The following is an 8,091-nucleotide window of genomic DNA, read 5'->3' on the forward strand; positions in this document are numbered from 1 at the left end:
TATCTGTATTTTTTAACAACATTGTGACTTCTTGTATCTTGTGTTTTATATTACTATAAATAACTGTATAGCGTCACCTGAATAGCGTCATGTAAACGTAGTTATCCTGTCCTTTAAACTTAAATCAAACCCCGAAACACCATGATTGCAAATTATTTCCAATATACAATTTTATAACGACAGTAAAATTTGTGTGCCCTGCACGTCGAAAAATGACGCCAAAGTGGTACCCTGCATGTTAAAAAGTGATGCCGAGGGGCGCTGACTGAGCATCAATATGTGACGAGTCTGGAGTGAGATGTGTTGCAAATAACGATTTAGCTCAAAATGCTTTTAAAATAATTTAATAGAATCTCTGGTGAAACTGAAGTTGCAACCATTTTTTACTCCATATTGTAACATATACTTGAGTGAATAGCTCTGGAAAATGTCCTATGGTCTATAATTATATATAACACAAATGCAATGAAATTATTTTGAACCAAGATCAAGTGATTAATAACGGCCCGACCCTAATCAAATAAACGGTCAGTAATCCTGATCTATTTTACTTCTAAAATATGCCCTGTGTTGCTTCACTATAATACATCATTTTTATACATATAACAGCACCAACAACAATTATGTTCTGTTTTACATGAAACTCATACATCTTTATTATTGTTTTATCATTGTTTCTCTTAACAAGACTGAATAAGGGTGAACTAACAGAGGAAAGTTGTTCGGCTCTAGCTTCAGTTCTGGGTTCAGACTCGAGCGGTCTGAGAGAGCTTGACCTGAGCAATAATCATCTACAGGATTCAGGAGTGATGCTGCTCTCTGCTGGACTGCAAGAGAACTCTACACTGGAGATACTCAAGTGAGTTCATGTTGCATAATTGTCTTTTTACCTTTACCTTTATTACCTTTATAAAATAAAAATTGTATTTATATATAGTGGTATCTATAACAACCAATAAATCTGTTGTGCTTATGGCAAAAGATTGTTCAATTGTTATTAATTCAGTTGTTAAATATATGTTCTAGACTTTCAAACTGCAGTATTACAGAAGGAGGTTATAAAAGTTTGGCTTCAGCTCTGGAATCAAACCCGTCACACCTGAAGGAGCTGGATCTCACTGGAAATGATCCTGGAGAATCAGGAGTGAAGCTGCTCACTGATGTACAACAGCAATCCAACTGTAAACTGACAACACTGCGGTGAGCCATTAATACAGCAAAAGAAATCCCATGTAGCCTAAAAATATAACAAGTTATATTAACGTGTTGCTTTCAGTTACAGTTGACAAAGTAAATTCCAGATTTTAAAAAGAAGACAATATGTTGTATATTCTTTTCAGGAAATTAAGTTTGGATTTGCTTTAATTATTGCTGTGATGTCCCTTCTTTGCAGGTTTTTGCAAAGTCCTGATGCAGAAAAAGCTTTTTATAATGTGAAAGATTTTCTTTGTAAGAACCCATTACTCGTGAGAGAACTGTATCTGAGTAAACATAAACTAGACGACACAAAAGTGATGCATCTGGCTGCTCTACTGGAGGATAAACACTGTAAAATAAACACACTTCAGTGAGTATTACTAGTTGGTTTCTGATTTAAAAAGGGCTTGAGAAGGGGAATGGTTAACTGTAATAAGGTTGGAGGGTAATCCCACTGATGTGTATTAGACATTATCTCCACTGAAACAAGTCAAGTATTTTCACTTACGCTTTCCTCTGACTAGGCGTAAGATTTAGTCTTAGACTTTTGCAATGCCTTTATGGTGCCACAGGTATAAAGTCTATGCAGAATTTAAGGCACAGCACAGTTTACATTCAGACTAGTTTTACGGCCGGGTGTATGTCCAGTCGGTGCAACCGGCCCCTGATGTTTGATGAAGCCTTTGGGGACTAACATCAGTGATTCATTTTGTTAGTTTAAATTTGTATTATGGATGAAATAAGATGAACATTTTCCACATTTGTTTTCGATTCTGCAGGTTGAACTATAGGAATATTTCAGAAGAAGGCTGTGCTGCTCTGGTATCAGCATTACATTTAAATCCTTCAAACTTGAAAGAGTTGGATCTGAGTGGAAATCAACTTAGTGACACAGGAATAAAGTAAATCTCTACTCTGCTGAAAAATCCACTATGCAGACTGGAAAAACTGAAGTTTGTATTTTCATTGATGTACATTTTGCATGTTAATATTGTTTTAGATGAAGACTAATATATTGCAGGTTAAAATAATATTTTTTACTGTTTGTACTATGTAAGTTATAATCCACGGCTAGCCGTGCATTAAAGGAGGCCAAGAAACACCCGACGCGAAGCGGAGTGCGTTAAAATCCTTAAATGCTCGGCTAGCCGTGGATTATCCCGCTTATACCATGGTCATTTGCCAAGTTAAATCTGTTATTGATGTTTACAGTAAAATTTTTGATCAGTCGGGTTAAAATGATGGGTTAAAATTTCCGTCAGTTAATTTCTAATGTTGATCAAACTGACTGGAACTACCCGTCCATTAAACGGTTTTAATGCACACCTTCCAGCCAATCAGAATCGAGTTTTCAAACAGACCATGGTATAATAAATATACTAAATGCAAATTCTTTTTTATATGTATATGAATAAGATTAAACATTAAAGCAATGGCTAATGCACTGTGGTTAAATAAGGATAGAAACAAAACGACTCGCAGTGCGCAGAAATATAATACTATTTGGGCAATGGAACCAACCTTGAGCGTGCTGTATCATGTTCTCCAAGCAAAGGATGCTTTACCATCGGGTGCGAATAGTCATCAGTTGCAGGTCGAACACAGTTTTAATCTTGAATTTCAATACTACTTGCAGATGTTTTTCTTCTCGCCGCCTTGGGGCGACACTAACTTTTTCACTACGAAGTGTTGAGTGGTGGGGTTTGGAATGTGGAATTTCTCCCTTCATAACCATAACTAACCAACAAAATCAAATGTTATTCTCGCCGTTTCCACCCAAATTAATCCTTTTTGATGATTTGTCAGAAAATAACAGCATATATATATATATAAGGGCAGGGTTTTTCAACTCCAATCCTGGGGACCTACTGCTGCGTGCACATTTTGTATGGCTCCCTAATTTAAAACACCTGATTCAAATCAACTCATTGGGCAAACTTCATGAACTAAACCAAAGCCACTAGATGGAAAGCCTACAACCTTTAGCCAAAAAAGCGTAACGGCTAATGCTAACGCCATGCTTCAGAGGAAAGGAGTCCATTTCTTTAATGGATGTCAATGGGTTTTGTTAGCCGTACAGTTGGAAGTATTACAGACCCTTGCATCTTCCTATAATAAGAGTATCTCTGACGGAACTAAGTGTGCCAGAAGTGTGACTTACAAAATGTGCTGAGCAGTGGGTGCCCAGGACTGGAGGTGAGAAACCCTGGGATTTTGTTGTTCCGGATCAAAATTACACGTTGTAGTGAGTCGAGCCCGGGCTCGTTGGAAGGAGCAGGCCGAAACCTTTCGAGTTTGGCCACATGCAGTTTTTCTGGCAATACATTTACTGCTTGTTATAAGGTATTTTTTAGGCTTGTATGACAATCTGTCCAATTGAGAATCAATGAAAATGTGCTTTTCTTCAAAGAATTTCAGATTGCTGTATTACTGAAAAAGGTTATGAAACTTTGGTTTCAACTCTGAAATCAAGCCCTTCACATGTGATCGAGCTGGATCTTACAGGAAATAACCCTGGAGAATCAGGAGTGAATCTGCTTATTGGTTTACTGGAGCATGAAAAATGTACACTGAAAACACTCAGGTGAGCCATGAAGTAATAAACAAATCATGCTGTATTTAAAACAACACAATCTGTTCTTAACTTAACACATCTGTGTGACTAGTTAAGCACATCCGTTTTGTGTTCGAGTACTTTTAGCTCCCTTTTATTCATTTATCACACAATCAATACAAAATGACACATAATGGGTTAGAATTCAATAACACAAAGAATGTGTTATTAAGTAACACATCTTTTTTGATAGTGTAGAATTTAGCTAAGGGGCAAATGGAAACATGACTGGAATTTTAGTTAGGACGAAAGGAAATGGGAATTTACTTAAATTGCAGTTCAAATAAATTCATCACAGTCACACGAGTGAAAAACCCCTAAAAATCATTAATACAACACTGGGTCTGATGAGCCTGTGGTGGGCCTGCCTAGGCTGAGGGTATCTTGTGACAAAGGGCTGAAATACCCAATGAGACTGTGATACACAACTGATGATGATGTCTTCCTCTATCCTTCTCGCCATCTTGTCCTGTGCTTTGGTACTCCCTAGTTACGCATAAAGCAATTGTAAAACACGACTGATTATTGGTTATGGCGGCAAGAACCACGGACATGGCATTAGGCTATGATCCTGGATTTTTGCTGAACCAATATCAGAGCGTAACAATTGCGGCGTCTCGCTGTGTTCTGCCCACAGAGAAACGGGAAGGTTCTATGATCATGCGTCTAAATCGTGCTGAAAACCGGGATTACAATACCTAGTCCTATGCAGTGATGATTTTGTCAAATGATGGTCAGGGTGCTTTTTCCAAAAGCATTGTTAGACAACTATAGTCGCAAGTTCTGTTGAGATCAGTGTTTCCCGAAACCATTGTTCCAATGAACATTTGAGATGATTAAAATGACAATTATTTAATGTTACTTGAAATTTCCCATGTATTTTAAAGATTATATTGTTTATGGATTTCTTTCACATTTAAATATTAGCGCAACTGTATCTGATCAAATGTGCAAATGTCATACAAAGATTTTCATTTTTACAATGATTTCACACATTCTGTAGATATTTGAAAAGTCCTGCTGCTGAGGAGGCCCGTGATTATCTGGCTAAAGTTCTGGGTACAAACCCCTTACTGCTTAAAGAAATGGATCTGAGTCACAACAAACTAGGAGATCTGGATGTAGATAAGCTTTCTGCTCTCTTGACTGACTCGCATAGCAGACTGGAGAAAATCAAGTGAGTAAAATGGTTATGAGCAGTGTAACATGTCTTGTTGTGCCAGTCACATGGTGTGTTTTTTTGTGTGATGATGTGTGTTGAATATGTGTATCATAAAAAGAAAATAATGTTACTTCTCTGTATAGGCTGAATAATTGTGACCTGACACAGAAAAGCTGTTCAGCTCTATCTGCTGTTCTCTCTTGCAACACCATTCTGAAAGAGATGGACCTGAACAACAGCCGTCTGCTGGACTCAGGAGTAAAACAGCTCTGTGACAAACTGAAGAAGTCTAAGCTGCAGATACTGAAGTGAGTAAATTTATCACATCATCTGTATCTTATAATGCAAGAATACCAAATTTACTTATGCACTTGCCTTCTGTGAATAGTGGAAATGTTGCGGGAAAATCTTTTCTGTAGATCTTTACAATGAATACATATTAGAGAAATACAGGAAATTATGAAATATATTATAGAATATATTGTATGTCTAGAATACATGTATACACTTATAGACCTCTTTGAAATACGCAAACAATAATCTTTGGATTATAAGGTTTTGCAGTGTATATATGTAAGGTAAAACCCAGATCAGTTGAGTGTTTTTGCTTATTGCATATATGATGGTTCTGTATTTTGGATTCACACATATTAGGCAGGATGTTTTATGTGATGTGAAAAAGTCTTAACTACCTTAACTGTTTTGTACTTTTTGTAGACTTTCAAACTGCAGTATAACAGAAGGAGGTTATAAAAGTTTGGCTTCAGCTTTAAGGTCAAATCTTTCACACCTGATCGAGCTGGATCTCACTGGAAATGACCCTGGAGAATCAGGAGTGAAGCTGCTCACTGATGCTCGACAGAAATCAAACTGTACACTGAGGTGACTATTTTTGACAATAACAAGCAGTACAGTTGTTTCAGCGGTTTCGCTAAAACTTTCCTCTGAAAATTGCTATAGAAAGAAAGCATCAAATCGTGTAATCGCAATAGCAAAATTGTCTCAATATTATCGTGGTCACATGATTGTATGAAACGATAGGTCTTTCGGGCCTAACATAGAGAATGTTATTCTTTAAAATTATAGATGTTACCTTTGGCAAGGTCCATCTGGTGCAATTATTTTATTTTATAAAAGGGATTTTTAGATCATTTGACCCATCTCATACTATAACTCATACCTCTAAGCAACAGCTATGATTAGAGGATCAAGAAAAGATTATGCTTATGGCACGTTTCTAAGTCATCATTTGTCATTTTAAATATAGTAATAAATATCGTACTATGGACTTTACACCGAGGCATTATCGTGCAGTGAGATTTTGATATTGTTACATCCCTAGTAATTTACTTATTTAACATTATGTTCATTATAGCTAACAGAAATGTAACGTAAACTTTCCCTTTTTTTCAGGTTTTTAAAAGGTCCTGCAGAGAAAGCCTATCAGTATGTGAATAAATCTCTTGGTAAAAACCCTTTACTTGTTAAAGAGCTGAATCTGAGTAAACATAAACTAGACGACACAAAAGTGATGCAGCTGGCTGCTCTACTGAAGGATAAACACTGTAAAATAAATATACTTCAGTGAGTATTGCTTTAATGTATATATTAAAATCATTGACAAAGCTTGCAGTGTACACTTAACAACAAGCGTGGCATATAATGCTGTGTTTGCAAATGATACCTCTCGTGTGAAATGTTTTAGGTTGAGTGACTGTGGTCTAACAGAGAAAAACTGCTCAGCTCTAGCTAACATTTTGAGCTCAATGTCCAGTCTGAAAGAGCTGGACATAAGCAACAACTATCTGCTCGATTCAGGAGTGAAGAAAATACAGAGCGGATTAGAAAATGTAAACTGCAAACTGGAAAAACTAAGGTAACTTGGTTAGGTGGACTATCATTTGATTTGATTTAAAAACATTTTTTGTTAAGTTTAAAATTGATTTTTGTGCATAGCTCTGTTTTTTTCAGGAACCAAATGTCACCCAGTCTGTGAAACTCCGCTAATGTCATTTTTTTGTCACTGTTTTTACATAAAATCATCCTACATAATGTAAAGAATATTCTGTGAAAATCTAATCTTGATATCTTTAATATTGACTGAGTAAGCATGTCAAAAATTGAAATCATAGTGAAATTAATGGTTGTACTCAAACTTTGATGCTCATTATTTCGAGGCCTTAGCCTGGTTTTCACAGACAGGGTCACAGATGTATTAAATGTTTTTTTTCTGTATGTTAAATATAAAATGCATTTTAACAATACATTTAATTTCATCGTATTTCTATATAAGTATAGTTACTATAAATACTTATTACATGGCTCGTTGGAATGCTTGATTCTGATTGGCCAGTTGCGACATTTGATGGTTCGTTATTCACAGATAACAACTGCTCAAAACTAATAACACACGGTATCACGGTTGCAGCAAATCCTTTTGACAGGTTTTTTTGACAAGTTAAATATAAATATGTCTTTTAATAACATATATGACACTATTTAAAAGTAAAAAAGTAAATGGCGTTTTCCCGTGGAAGGTCTGCATTCGGTAAAAATGAGCTAATCAAATATTTCACATTCACATTTCATGCCCAATTTTTTTCTCATGTGGCAAGTAGCCGTGTAATAAGCGGGATAATGTACAAGCAGCCGGCTGTTATCACAGAAAGAAGCCCCTTCAGTGTGATACAAGACCCTACACTTTGCGTTGTGTCCTGATCACACTGTCGGGGCTTATTTCTGCAAGAACAACCGGATGCCTGTACATTATCCCTTATATACTGTAGTTACTTAATCATGTTTTCGCTCTTCTAGAATGTCAACATGCCAAATTACTGAAGAAGGTTATAAAGGATTGGCTTCAGCTCTTAGATCCAAGTTCTCACACCTGAAAGAGCTGGATCTCACTGGAAATGACCCTGGAGAAACAGGAGTGAAGCTGCTCAATGGCATACTAAAGGATTCAAACTTTAAACTAAAAACTCTGAGGTATATCATATTCGAGCTAATTAGTTATTGGTATTTGTTTCTGTACCATACATGCACAACGCGTTGTTGAATCAAAATTTACAAAGTGAATTCAAGATTTAGAAAAAAAACATGGCATGTTCTTTTTTTT

The 8,091-nt window shown here is 36.2% G+C and overlaps 1 protein-coding gene across 1 annotated transcript in view; it reads left to right on the forward strand.

The window, feature by feature from the left end:
* The window catches only part of LOC130546308 (protein NLRC3-like), a 43,141-nt gene extending 36,349 nt beyond the window's left edge, over nucleotides 1-6,792 (forward strand). The window contains exon 16 of the mRNA XM_057321496.1: nucleotides 6,679-6,792. The gene's annotated coding sequence lies outside the window, so the exon portion shown is untranslated. The remainder of the gene's footprint in view (nucleotides 1-6,678) is intronic.
* Nucleotides 6,793-8,091: the final 1,299 nt, after the last annotated feature.

This window comes from Triplophysa rosa, linkage group LG22 (assembly GCF_024868665.1).
Source record: "Triplophysa rosa linkage group LG22, Trosa_1v2, whole genome shotgun sequence".
Lineage (NCBI taxonomy): Eukaryota > Metazoa > Chordata > Actinopteri > Cypriniformes > Nemacheilidae > Triplophysa > Triplophysa rosa.